This window comes from Platalea leucorodia (assembly GCF_965183815.1).
Source record: "Platalea leucorodia genome assembly, chromosome: 9".
Classification (NCBI taxonomy): Eukaryota; Metazoa; Chordata; class Aves; order Pelecaniformes; family Threskiornithidae; genus Platalea; species Platalea leucorodia.
Genome location: NC_138831.1, coordinates 26,204,546 through 26,218,348, shown reverse-complemented (window position 1 = coordinate 26,218,348; position 13,803 = coordinate 26,204,546).

Below are 13,803 nucleotides of genomic sequence, written 5' to 3'. Positions count from 1 at the left end.
AGGTAGAGAGTATGGGACTTTGGGAGACTCTAGAAAGAGAGAGCCGCAGAGTTTGCGGGGTTGTGAATGGGATTGCCCGGACACTTGAAGAGCAGCAAGAGCTTCTGGTCGTGGCCCCTTTGGTGTGGGAGGAATGCCTGGACGTTCGCAATTGCTGAGCTGGGCTCTACTCATCGCCGAGGCAGATAGGATTGCACTTTGGGAGGCTGTAGAAAGAGAGAGCTGCAGCGTTTGTGGGGCTGTGAATGGGGTTGCATGGCTACTTGAAGAGCAGCAAGAGCTTCTGGTCGTGGTCCCTTTGGGGTGGGAGGAATCCCTGGACGTTTTGAATTGATGAGCTGACTCCTCTACTCATCGGCCCAGGCAGATAGCATTGCACTTTGGGAGGCTTTATAAAGAGAGAGCTGCAGCGTTTGTGGGGCTGTGAATGGGGTTGCGTGGACACTTGAAGAGCAGCAAGAGCTTCTGGTCGTGGCCCCTTTGGTGTGGGAGGAATCCCTGGACGTTCTCAATTGTTGAGCTGGTCTCTGGCTCTACTCGTTGTCCCAGGTAGAGAGTATGGGACTTTGGGAGACTCTAGAAAGAGAGAGCCGCAGAGTTTGCGGGGTTGTGAATGGGATTGCCCGGACACTTGAAGAGCAGCAAGAGCTTCTGGTCGTGGCCCCTTTGGTGTGGCAGGAATGCCTGGACGTTTGCAATTGCTGAGCTGGGCTCTACTCATCGCTGAGGCAGATAGGATTGCACTTTGGGAGGCTGTAGAAAGAGAGAGCTGCAGCGTTTGTGGGGCTGTGAATGGGGTTGCGTGGATAGTTGAAGAGCAGCAAGAGCTTTTGGTCGTGGCCCCTTTGGTGTGGGAGAAATCCCTGGACGTTCGCAATTGCTGAGCTGGGCGCTACTCATCGCCGAGGCAGATAGGATTGCTCTTTGGGAGGCTGTAGAAAGAGAGAGCCGCAGCGTTTGTGGGGCTGTGAATGGGGTTGCATGGACACTTGAAGAGCAGCAAGAGCTTCTGCTCGTGGCCCCTTTGGTGTGGGAGGAATCCCTGGAAGTTCGCAATTGATGAGCTGACTGCTTTTCTACTCATCGGCCCAGGCAGATAGGATTGCACTTTGGGAGGCTGTAGAAAGAGAGAGCCGCAGCGGTTGTGGGGCTGTGAATGGGGATGCCTGGACACTTGAAGAGCAGCAAGAGCTTCTGCTCGTGGCCCCTTTGGTGTGGGAGGAATCCCTGGAAGTTCGCAATTGATGAGCTGACTGCTTTTCTACTCATCGGCCCAGGCAGATAGGATTGCACTTTGGGAGTCTGTAGAAAGAGAGAGCTGCAGAGTTTGTGGGGCTGTGAATGGGGTTTCATGGATACTTGAAAAGCAGTAAGAGCTTCTGGTCGTGGCCCCTTTGGTGTGGGAGGAATCCCTGGACGTTCACAATTGCTGAGCTGGGCTCTGGCTCTACTCATCGGCCAAGGTAGATAGTATTGTAATTTGGGAGGCTCTAGAAACAGAGAGCCGCAGCGTTTGTGGGGCTGTGAATGGGGATGCCTGGACAATTGAAGAGCAGCAAGAGCTTCTGGTCGTGGCGCCTTTGGTGTGGGAGGAATCCCTGGACGTTCGCAATTGCTTAGCTGGTCTCTGGCTCTACTCGTTGTCCCAGGTAGATAGTATTGGACTTTGGGAGGCTGTAGAAAGAGAGAGCCGCAGAGTTTGTGGGGCTGTGAATGGGATTGCCTGGACACTTGAAGAGCAGCAAGAGCTTCTGATCGTGGCTCCTTTGGTGTGGGAGGAATCCCTGGACGTTCGCAATTGATGAGCTGGGCGCTACTCATCACCGAGGCAGATAGGATTGCACTTTGGGAGTCTGTAGAAAGAGAGAGCCGCAGCGTTTGTGGGGCTGTGAATGGGATTGCATGGCTACTTGAAGAGCAGCAAGAGCTTCTGCTCGTGGCCCCTTTGGGTGGGAGGAATCCCTGGACGTTCACAATTGCTTAGCTGGTCTCTACTCATCGGCCCTGGCAGATAGGATTGCACTTTGGGAGTCTGTAGAAAGAGAGAGCCGCAGCATTTGTGGGGCTGTGAATGGGGTTGCGTGAACACTTGAAGAGCAGCAAGAGCTTCTCGTTGTGGCCCCTTTGGTGTGGGAGGAATCCCTGGACGTTCGCAATTGCTGAGCAGGGCGCTACTCATCGCCGAGGCAGATAGGATTGCACTTTGGGAGTCTGTAGAAAGAGAGAGCTGCAGCGTTCGTGGGGCTGTGAATGAGGTTGCCTGGACACCTGAAAAGTAGTAAGCACTTCTGGTCGAGGCCCCTTTGGTGTGGGAGGAATCCCTGGACGTTCACAATTGCTGAGCTGCTCTCTGGCACTACTCATTGGCCCGGGTAGAGAGTATTGGACTTTGGGAGGCTGTAGAAAGAGAGAGCCACAGCGTTTGTGGGGCTGTGAATGGGGTTGCCTGGACACTTTAAAAGCAGCAAGAGCTTCTGGTCGTGGCCCCTTTGGTGTGGGAGTAATCCCTGGACATTCGCAATTGCTGAGCTGGTCTCTGGCTCTACTCATCGGTCCAGGCAGATCGTATTGGACTTTGGGAGACTCTAGAAAGAGAGAGCCGCAGCGTTTGTGGGGCTGTGAAGGGGGTTGCCTGGACACTGAAGAGCAGCAAGAGCTTCTGGTCGTGGCCCCTTTGGTGTGGGAGGAATCCCTGGACGTTCACAATTGCTAAGCTGGTCTCTGGCTCTACTCATCGGCCCAGGCAGATAGGATTGCAATTTGGGAGTTTGTAGGAAGAGAGAGCTGCAGCGTTTGTGGGGTTGTGAATGGGGTTGCCTGGACACTTGAAGAGCAGCAAGAGCTTCTGGTCGTGGTCCCTTTGGTGTGGGAGGAATCCCTGGACGTTCTCAATTGTTGAGCTGGTCTCTGGCTCTACTCGTTGTACCCAGGTAGAGAGTATGGGACTTTGGGAGACTCTAGAAAGAGAGAGCCGCAGAGTTTGTGGGGTTGTGAATGGGATTGCCCGGACACTTGAAGAGCAGCAAGAGCTTCTGGTCGTGGCCCCTTTGGTGTGGCAGGAATGCCTGGACGTTCGCAATTGCTGAGCTGGGCTCTACTCATCGCCGAGGCAGATAGGATTGCACTTTGGGAGGCTGTAGAAAGAGAGAGCCGCAGCGTTTGTGGGTCTGTGAATGGTGTTGCGTGGATACTTGAAGAGAAGCAAGAGCTTCTGCTCGTGGCCCCTTTGGGGTGGGAGAAATCCCTGGACGTTCGCAATTGCTGAGCTGGGCGCTACTCATCGCCGAGGCAGATAGGATTGCTCTTTGGGAGGCTGTAGAAAGAGCCGCAGCGTTTGTGGGGCTGTGAATGGGGTTGCATGGACACTTGAAGAGCAGCAAGAGCTTCTGCTCGTGGCACCTTTGGTGTGGGAGGAATCCCTGGAAGTTCGCAATTGATGAGCTGACTGCTTTTCTACTCATCGGCCCAGGCAGATAGGATTGCACTTTGGGAGGCTGTAGAAAGAGAGAGCCGCAGCGGTTGTGGGGCTGTGAATGGGGATGCCTGGACACTTGAAGAGCAGCAAGAGCTTTTGGTCGTGGCCCCTTTGGTGTGGGAGGAATCCCTGGACGTTCGCAATTGCTGAGCTGGGCGCTACTCATCGCCGAGGCAGATAGGATTGCACTTTGGGAGTCTGTAGAAAGAGAGAGCTGCAGAGTTTGTGGGGCTGTGAATGGGGTTTCATGGATACTTGAAAAGCAGTAAGAGCTTCTGCTCGTGGCCCCTTTGGTGTGGGAAGAATCCCTGGACGTTCACAATTGCTGAGCTGGGCTCTGGCTCTACTCATCGGCCAAGGTAGATAGTATTGGAATTTGGGAGGCTCTAGAAACAGAGAGCCGCAGCGTTTGTGGGGCTGTGAATGGGGATGCCTGGACAATTGAAGAGCAGCAAGAGCTTCTGGTCGTGGCGCCTTTGGTGTGGGAGGAATCCCTGGACGTTCGCAATTGCTTAGCTGGTCTCTGGCTCTACTCGTTGTCCCAGGTAGATAGTATTGGACTTTGGGAGGCTGTAGAAAGAGAGAGCCGCAGAGTTTGTGGGGCTGTGAATGGGGTTGCCTGGACACTTGAAAAGCAGCAAGAGCTTCTGCTCGTGGCCCCTTTGGGTGGGAGGAATCCCTGGACGTTTGCAATTGCTGAGCTGGTCTCTGGCTCTACTCATTGGCCCAGGTAGATCGTATTGGACTTTGGGACACTCTAGAAAGAGAGAGCCGCAGCGTTTGTGGGGTTGTGAATGGGGTTGCGTGGACACTTGAAGAGCAGCAAGAGCTTCTGGTCGTGGCCCCTTTGGTGTGGGAGGAATCCCTGGACGTTCGCAATTGCTGAGCTGGGCTCTACTCATCGGCCCTGGCAGATAGGATTGCACTTTGGGAGGCTGTAGAAAGAGAGAGCCGCAGCGTTTGTGGGGCTGTGAATGGGGTTGCGTGAACACTTGAAGAGCAGCAAGAGCTTCTCGTTGTGGCCCCTTTGGTGTGGGAGGAATCCCTGGACGTTCGCAATTGCTGAGCAGGGCGCTACTCATCGCCGAGGCAGATAGGATTGCACTTTGGGAGTCTGTAGAAAGAGAGAGCTGCAGCGTTCGTGGGGCTGTGAATGGGGTTGCCTGGACACTTTAAAAGCAGAAAGAGCTTCTGGTCGTGGCCCCTTTGGTGTGGGAGTAATCCCTGGACATTCGCAATTGCTGAGCTGGGCTCTGGCTCTACTCATCGGTCCAGGCAGATAGTATTGGACTTTGGGAGACTCTAGAAAGAGAGAGCCGCAGCGTTTGTGGGGCTGTGAAGGGGGTTGCGTGGACACTGAAGAGCAGCAAGAGCTTCTGGTCGTGGCCCCTTTGGTGTGGGAGGAATCCCTGGACATTCGCAATTGCTGAGCTGGTCTCTGGCTCTACTCATCGGCCCAGGCAGATAGGATTGCAATTTGGGAGTCTGTAGGAAGAGAGAGCTGCAGCGTTTGTGGGGCTGTGAATGGGGTTGCCTGGACACTTGAAGAGCAGCAAGAGCTTCTGGTCGTGGTCCCTTTGGGGTGGGAGGAATCCCTGGACGTTCGCAATTGCTGAGTTGGGCGCTACTCATCGCCGAGGCAGATAGGATTGCACTTTGGGAGTCTGTAGATAGAGAGAGCTGCAGCGTTTCTGGGGATGTGAATGGGGTTGCCTGGACACTTGAAGAGCAGCAAGAGCTTTTGGTCGTGGCCCCTTTGGTGTGGGAGGAATCCCTGGACGTTTGCAATTGATGCGCTGACTCCTTCTATACTCATTGGCCCAGGCAGATAGGATTGCACTTTGGGAGGCTGTAGAAAGAGAGAGCCGCAGCGTTTGTGGGGCTGTGAATGGGGTTGCCTGGACACTTGAAGAGCAGCAAGAGCTTCTGGTCGTGGCCCCTTTGGTGTGGGAGGAATCCCTGGACATTCACAATTGCTAAGCGGGTCTCTGGCTCTACTCATCGGTCCAGGCAGATAGGATTGGTCTTTGGGAGGCTGTAGAAAGAGAGAGCCGCAGCGTTTGTGGGGTTGTGAATGGGGTTGCGTGGACACTTGAAGAGCAGCAAGAGCTTCTGGTCGTGGCCCCTTTGGTGTGGGAGGAATCCCTGGACGTTCGCAATTGCTGCGCTGGGCGCTACTCATCGCCGAGGCAGATAGGATTGGACTTTGGGAGTCTGTAGAAAGAGAGAGCTGCAGAGTTTGTGGGGCTGTGAACGGGGTTGCCTGGACACATGAAAAGTAATAAGAGCTTCTGGTTGAGGCCCCTTTGGTGTGGGAGGAATCCCTGGACGTTCACAATTGCTGAGCTGCTCTCTGGCACTACTCATTGGCCCAGGTAGATAGTATTGCACTTTGGGAGGCTGTAGAAAGAGAGAGCCGCAGCGTTTGTGGGGCTGTGAAGGGGGTTGCCTGGACACTTGAAGAGCAGCAAGAGCTTCTGCTCGTGGCCCCTTTGGTGTGGGAGGAATCCTGGACGTTCAAAATATCTGAGCTGGTCTCTGGCTCTACTCATCGGCCCAGGCAGATAGGATTGCACTTTGGGAGGCTGTAGAAAGAGAGAGCCGCAGCGTTTGTGGGGCTGTGAATGGGGTTGCATGGCTACTTGAAGAGCAGCAAGAGCTTCTGGTCGTGGTCCCTTTGGGGTGGGAGGAATCCCTGGACGTTTTGAATTGATGAGCTGACTCCTCTACTCATCGGCCCAGGCAGATAGCATTGCACTTTGGGAGGCTTTATAAAGAGAGAGCTGCAGCGTTTGTGGGGCTGTGAATGGGGTTGCGTGGACACTTGAAGAGCAGCAAGAGCTTCTGGTCGTGGCCCCTTTGGTGTGGGAGGAATCCCTGGACGTTCTCAATTGTTGAGCTGGTCTCTGGCTCTACTCGTTGTCCCAGGTAGAGAGTATGGGACTTTGGGAGACTCTAGAAAGAGAGATCCGCAGAGTTTGTGGGGTTGTGAATGGGATTGCCCGGACACTTGAAGAGCAGCAAGAGCTTCTGGTCGTGGCCCCTTTGGTGTGGAAGGAATGCCTGGACGTTCGCAATTGCTGAGCTGGGCTCTACTCATCGCCGAGGCAGATAGGATTGCACTTTGGGAGGCTGTAGAAAGAGAGAGCCGCAGCGTTTGTGGGGCTGTGAAGGGGGTTGCGTGGATACTTGAAGAGAAGCAAGAGCTTCTGCTCGTGGCCCCTTTGGGGTGGGAGAAATCCCTGGACGTTCGCAATTGCTGAGCTGGGCGCTACTCATCCCCGAGGAAGATAGGATTGCTCTTTGGGAGGCTGTAGAAAGAGAGAGGCGCAGCGTTTGTGGGGCTGTGAATGGGGTTGCATGGACACTTGAAGAGCAGCAAGAGCTTCTGCTCGTGGCCCCTTTGGTGTGGGAGGAATCCCTGGAAGTTCGCAATTGATGAGCTGACTGCTTTTCTACTCATCGGCCCAGGCAGATAGGATTGCACTTTGGGAGGCTGTAGAAAGAGAGAGCCGCAGCGGTTGTGGGGCTGTGAATGGGGATGCCTGGACACTTGAAGAGCAGCAAGAGCTTTTGGTCGTTGCCCCTTTGGTGTGGGAGGAATCCCTGGACGTTCGCAATTGCTGAGCTGGGCGCTACTCATCGCCGAGGCAGATAGGATTGCACTTTGGGAGTCTGTAGAAAGAGAGAGCTGCAGAGTTTGTGGGGCTGTGAATGGGGTTTCATGGATACTTGAAAAGCAGTAAGAGCTTCTGCTCGTGGCCCCTTTGGTGTGGGAGGAATCCCTGGACGTTTGCAATTGCTGAGCTGGGCTCTGGCTCTACTCATCGGCCAAGGTAGATAGTATTGGAATTTGGGAGGCTCTAGAAACAGAGAGCCGCAGCGTTTGTGGGGCTGTGAATGGGGATGCCTGGACAATTGAAGAGCAGCAAGAGCTTCTGGTCGTGGCCCCTTTGGTGTGGGAGGAATCCCTGGACGTTCGCAATTGCTTAGCTGGTCTCTGGCTCTACTCGTTGTCCCAGGTAGATAGTATTGGACTTTGGGAGGCTGTAGAAAGAGAGAGCCGCAGAGTTTGTGGGGCTGTGAATGGGATTGCCTGGACACTTGAAGAGCAGCAAGAGCTTCTGGTCGTGGCCCCTTTGGTGTGGTAGGAAACCGTGGACGTTTGGAATTGATTAGCTGACTCCTTCTCTACTCATCGGCCCAGGCAGATAGGATTGCACTTTGGGAGGCTGTAGAAAGAGAGAGCCGCAGCGTTTGTGGGGCTGTGAATGGGGTTGCCTGGACACTTGAAGAGCAGCAAGAGCTTCTGGTCGTGGCCCCTTTGGTGTGGGAGGAATCCCTGGACGTTCGCAATTGCTGAGCTGGGCGCTACTCATCGCCGAGGCAGATAGGATTGCACTTTGGGAGTCTGTAGAAAGAGAGAGCTGCAGCATTTGTGGGGCTGTGAATGGGGTTGCGTGGACACTTGAAAAGCAGTAAGAGCTTCTGGTTGTTGTCCCTTTGGTGTGGGAGGAATCCCTGGACGTTCGCAATTGTTGAGCTGGTCTCTGGCCCTACTCATCGGCCCAGGTAGATAGTATTGGACTTTGGGAGGTTGTAGAAAGAGAGAGCCGCAGCGTTTGTGGGGCTGTGAATGGGGTTGCATGGACACTTGAAGAGCAGCAAGAGCTTTTGGTTGTGGCCCCTTTGGTGTGGGAGGAATCCCTGGACGTTGTCAATTGTTGAGCTGGTCTCTGGCTCTACTCGTTGTCCCAGGTAGATAGTATGGGACTTTGGGAGACTCTAGAAAGAGAGAGCTGCAGAGTTTGTGGGGCTGTGAATGGGGTTGCATGGACACTTGAAGAGCAGCAAGAGCTTTTGGTCGTGGCCCCTTTGCGGTGGGAGGAATTCCTGGACGTTAAGAAGTGCTGAGCTGGGCTCTACTTATCGGCACAGGCAGATAGGATTGGACTTTGGGAGGCTGTAGAAAGAGAGAGCCGCAGCGTTTCTGGGGCTGTGAATGGGGTTGCATGGCTACTTGAAGAGCAGCAAGAGCTTCTGCTCGTGGCCCCTTTGGGGCGGGAGGAAACCCTGGACGTTTGCAATTGATGACCTGACTCCTCTACTCATTGGCCCAGGCAGATAGGATTGCACTTTAGGAGGCTGTAGAAAGAGAGAGCCGCAGCGGTTGTGGAGCTGTGAATGGGGTTGCGTGGACACTTGAAGAGCAGCAAGAGCTTCTGGTCATGGCCCCTTTGGTGTGGGAGGAAACCCTGGACGTTTGCAATTGATGAGCTGACTCCTTCTCTACTCATCGGCCTAGGCAGATAGGATTGCACTTTGGGAGGCTGTAGAAAGAGAGAGCCGCAGCGTTTGTGGGGTTGTGAATGGGGTTGCATGAACACTTGAAGAGCAGCAAGAGCTTCTGGTCGTGGCCCCTTTGGTGTGGGAGGAATCCCTGGACGTTCGCAATTGCTGAACAGGGCGCTACTCATCGCCGAGGCAGATAGGATTGCACTTTGGGAGTCTGTAGAAAGAGAGAGCTGCAGAGTTTGTGGGGCTGTGAATGGGGTTGCGTGGACACTTGAAGAGCAGAAAGAGCTTCTGCTCGTGGCCCCTTTGGATGTGGGAGGAATCCCTGGAAGTTCGCAATTGATGAGCTGACTCCTTTTCTATTCATCGGTCCAGGCAGGTAGGATTGGACTTTGGGAGGCTGTAGAAAGAGAGAGCCGCAGCGGTTGTGGGGTTGTGAATGGGGATGCCTGGACACTTCAAGAGCAGCAAGAGCTTTTGGTCGTGGCCCCTTTGGTGTGGGAGGAATCCCTGGATGTTTGCAATTGATGAGCTGACTCCTTCTATACTCATTGGCCCAGGCAGATAGGATTGGACTTTGGGAGGCTGTAGAAAGAGAGAGCCGCAGCGTTTCTGGGGCTGTGAATGGGGTTGCCTGGACACTTGAAGAGCAGCAAGAGCTTCTGGTCGTGGCCCCTTTGGTGTGGGAGGAATCCCTGGACGTTCACAATTGCTAAGCTGGTCTCTGGCTCTACTCAATGGCCCAGGCAGATAGGATTGCACTTTGGGAGTCTGTAGAAAGAGCGAGCTGCAGCGTTTGTGGGGCTGTGAATGGGGATGCCTGGACACTTGAAGAGCAGCAAGAGCTTCTGGTCGTGGCGCCTTTGCTGTGGGAGGAATCCCTGGACGTTCGGAATTGCTGAACTGGGCTCTACTCATCGGCCCAGGCAGATAGGATTGCACTTTGGGAGTCTGTAGAAAGAGAGAGCTGCAGAGTTTGTGGGGCTGTGAATGGGGTTGCCTGGACACATGAAAAGTACTAAGAGCTTCTGGTTGAGGCCCCTTTGGTGTGGGAGGAATCCCTGGACGTTCACAATTGCTGAGCTGCTCTCTGGTACTACTCATTGGCCCAGGTAGATTGTATTGGACTTTGGGAGGCTGTAGAAAGAGAGAGCCGCAGCGTTTGTGGGGCTGTGAATGGGGTTGCCTGGACACTGAAGAGCAGCAAGAGCTTCTGCTCGTGGCCCCTTTGGTGTGGGAGGAATCCCTGGACGTTCACAATTGCTAAGCTGGTCTCTGGCTCTACTCATCGGTCCAGGCAGATAGGATTGCACTTTGGGAGGCTGTAGAAAGAAAGAGCCGCAGCATATGTGGGGCTGTGAATGGGGTTGCCTGGACACTTGAAGAGCAGCAAGAGCTTCTGGTCGTGGTCCCTTTGGTGTGGGAGGAATCCCTGGACGTTCGCAATAGCTGAACAGGGCGCTTCTCATCACCGAGGCAGTTCGGATTGCACTTTGGGAGTCTGTAGAAAGAGAGAGCCGCAGCATTTGTGGGGCTGTGAATGGGGTTGCGTGGACACTTGAAGAGCAGCAAGAGCTTCTGCTCGTGGCCCCTTTGGTGGTGGGAGGAATCCCTGGAAGTTCGCAATTGATGAGCTGACTCCTTTTCTATTCATCGGTCCAGGCAGATAGGATTGGACTTTGGGAGGCTGTAGAAAGAGAGAGCCGCAGCGTTTCTGGGGCTGTGAATGGGGTTGCCTGGACACTTGAAGAGCAGCAAGAGCTTCTGGTCGTGGCCCCTTTGGTGTGGGAGGAATCCCTGGACGTTCACAATTGCTAAGCTGGTCTCTGGCTCTACTCAATGGCCCAGGCAGATAGGATTGGACTTTGGGAGGCTGTAGAAAGAGCGAGCTGCAGCGTTTGTGGGGCTGTGAATGGGGATGCCTGGACACTTGAAGAGCAGCAAGAGCTTCTGGTCGTGGCGCCTTTGCTGTGGGAGGAATCCCTGGACGTTCGGAATTGCTGAGCTGGGCTCTACTCATCGGCCCAGGCAGATAGGATTGCACTTTGGGAGTCTGTAGAAAGAGAGAGCTGCAGCGTTTGTGGGGCTGTGAATGGGGTTGCCTGGACACCTGAAAAGTAGTAAGAGCTTCTGGAAGAGGCCCCTTTGGTGTGGGAGGAATCCCTGGACGTTCACAATTGCTGAGCTGCTCTCTGGCACTACTCATTGGCCCAGGTAGATAGGATTGGACTTTGGGAGGCTGTAGAAAGAGCGAGCTGCAGCGTTTGTGGGGCTGTGAATGGGGTTGCCTGGACACTGAAGAGCAGCAAGAGCTTCTGGTTGTGGCCCCTTTGGTGTGGGAGGAATCCTGGACGTTTAAAATATCTGAGCTGGTCTCTGGCTCTACTCATCGGCCCAGGCAGATAGGATTGCACTTTGGGAGTCTGTAGGAAGAGAGAGCCGCAGCGGTTGTGGGGCTGTGAATGGGGTTGCCTGGACACTTGAAGAGCAGCAAGAGCTTCTGCTTGTGGCCCCTTTGGTGTGCGAGGAATCCCTGGAAGTTCGCAATTGTTGAGCTGGTCTCTGGCTCTACTCGTTGTCCCAGGTAGATTGTATGGGACTTTGGGAGACTCTAGAAAGAGAGAGCTGCAGAGTTTCTGGGGCTGTGAATGGGGTTGCATGGCTACTTGAAGAGCAGCAAGAGCTTTTGGTCGTGGCCCCTTTGCGGTGGGAGGAATCCCTGGACGTTAAGAAGTGCTGAGCTGGGCTCTACTTATCGGCCCAGGGAGATCGGATTGGACTTTGGGAGGCTGTAGAAAGAGAGAGCCGTAGCGTTTCTGGGGCTGTGAATGGGGTTGCATGGCTACTTGAAGAGCAGCAAGAGCTTCTGGTCATGGCCCCTTTGGTGTGGGAGGAAACCCTGGACGTTTGCAATTGATGAGCTGACTCCTTCTCTACTCATTGGCCCAGGCAGATAGGATTGGACTTTGGGAGGCTGTAGAAAGAGAGAGCCGCAGAATTTGTGGGGCTGTGAATGGGGTTGCCTGGACACTTGAAGAGCAGCAAGAGCTTCTGGTCGTGGCCGCTTTGGTGTGGAGGAATCCCTGGACGTTCACAATTGCTAAGCTGGTCTCTGGCTCTACTCAATGGCCCAGGCAGATAGGATCGCACTTTGGGAGGCTGTAGAAAGAGAGAGCCAAAGCGTTTGTGGGGCTGTGAATGGGGTTGCGTGGACACTTGAAGAGCAGCAAGTGCTTCTGGTCGTGGTCCCTTTGCTGTGGGAGGAATCCCTGGACGTTTGCAATTGATGAGCTGACTCCTTTACTCATCGGCCCAGGCAGATAGGATTGCACTTTGGGAGGCTGTAGAAAGAGAGAGCCGCAGCGTTTTTGGGGCTGTGAATGGGGTTGCCTGGACACTTGAAGAGCAGCAAGAGCTTCTGGTCGTGGCCCCTTTGGTGTGGGAGGAATCCCTGGACGTTCGCAATTGCTGAGCTGGGCGCTACTCATCGCCGAGGCAGATAGGATTGCTCTTTGGGAGGCTGTAGAAAGAGAGAGCTGCAGCATTTGTGGGGCTGTGAATGGGGTTGCGTGGACACTTGAAAAGCAGTAAGAGCTTCTGGTTGTTGTCCCTTTGGTGTGGGAGGAATCCCTGGACGTTCGCAATTGCTGAGCTGGTCTCTGGCCCTACTCATCGGCCCAGGTAGATAGTATTGGACTTTGGGAGGTTGTAGAAAGAGAGAGCCGCAGCGTTTGTGGGGCTGTGAATGGGGTTGCATGAACACTTGAAGAGCAGCAAGAGCTTCTGCTTGTGGCCCCTTTGGTGTGGGAGGAATCCCTGGACGTTGTCAATTGTTGAGCTGGTCTCTGGCTCTACTCGTTGTCCCAGGTAGATAGTATGGGACTTTGGGAGACTCTAGAAAGAGAGAGCTGCAGAGTTTGTGGGGCTGTGAATGGGGTTGCATGGACACTTGAAGAGCAGCAAGAGCTTTTGGTCGTGGCCCCTTTGCGGTGGGAGGAATCCCTGGACGTTAAGAAGTGCTGAGCTGGGCTCTACTTATCGGCACAGGCAGATAGGATTGGACTTTGGGAGGCTGTAGAAAGAGAGAGCCGCAGCGTTTCTGGGGCTGTGAATGGGGTTGCATGGCTACTTGAAGAGCAGCAAGAGCTTCTGCTCGTGGCCCCTTTGGGGTGGGAGGAAACCCTGGACGTTTGCAATTGATGACCTGACTCCTCTACTCATTGGCCCAGGCAGATAGGATTGCACTTTAGGAGGCTGTAGAAAGAGAGAGCCGCAGCGGTTGTGGGGCTGTGAATGGGGTTGCGTGGACACTTGAAGAGCAGCAAGAGCTTCTGGTCATGGCCCCTTTGGTGTGGGAGGAAACCCTGGACGTTTGCAATTGATGAGCTGACTCCTTCTCTACTCATCGGCCTAGGCAGATAGGATTGCACTTTGGGAGGCTGTAGAAAGAGAGAGCCGCAGCGTTTGTGGGGTTGTGAATGGGGTTGCATGAACACTTGAAGAGCAGCAAGAGCTTCTGGTCGTGGCCCCTTTGGTGTGGGAGGAATCCCTGGACGTTCGCAATTGCTGAACAGGGCGCTACTCATCGCCGAGGCAGATAGGATTGCACTTTGGGAGTCTGTAGAAAGAGAGAGCTGCAGAGTTTTTGGGGCTGTGAATGGGGTTGCGTGGACACTTGAAGAGCAGAAAGAGCTTCTGCTCGTGGCCCCTTTGGATGTGGGAGGAATCCCTGGAAGTTCGCAATTGATGAGCTGACTCCTTTTCTATTCATCGGTCCAGGCAGGTAGGATTGGACTTTGGGAGGCTGTAGAAAGAGAGAGCCGCAGCGGTTGTGGGGTTGTGAATGGGGATGCCTGGACACTTCAAGAGCAGCAAGAGCTTTTGGTCGTGGCCCCTTTGGTGTGGGAGGAATCCCTGGATGTTTGCAATTGATGAGCTGACTCCTTCTATACTCATTGGCCCAGGCAGATAGGATTGGACTTTGGGAGGCTGTAGAAAGAAAGAGCCGCAGCGTTTCTGGGGCTGTGAATGGG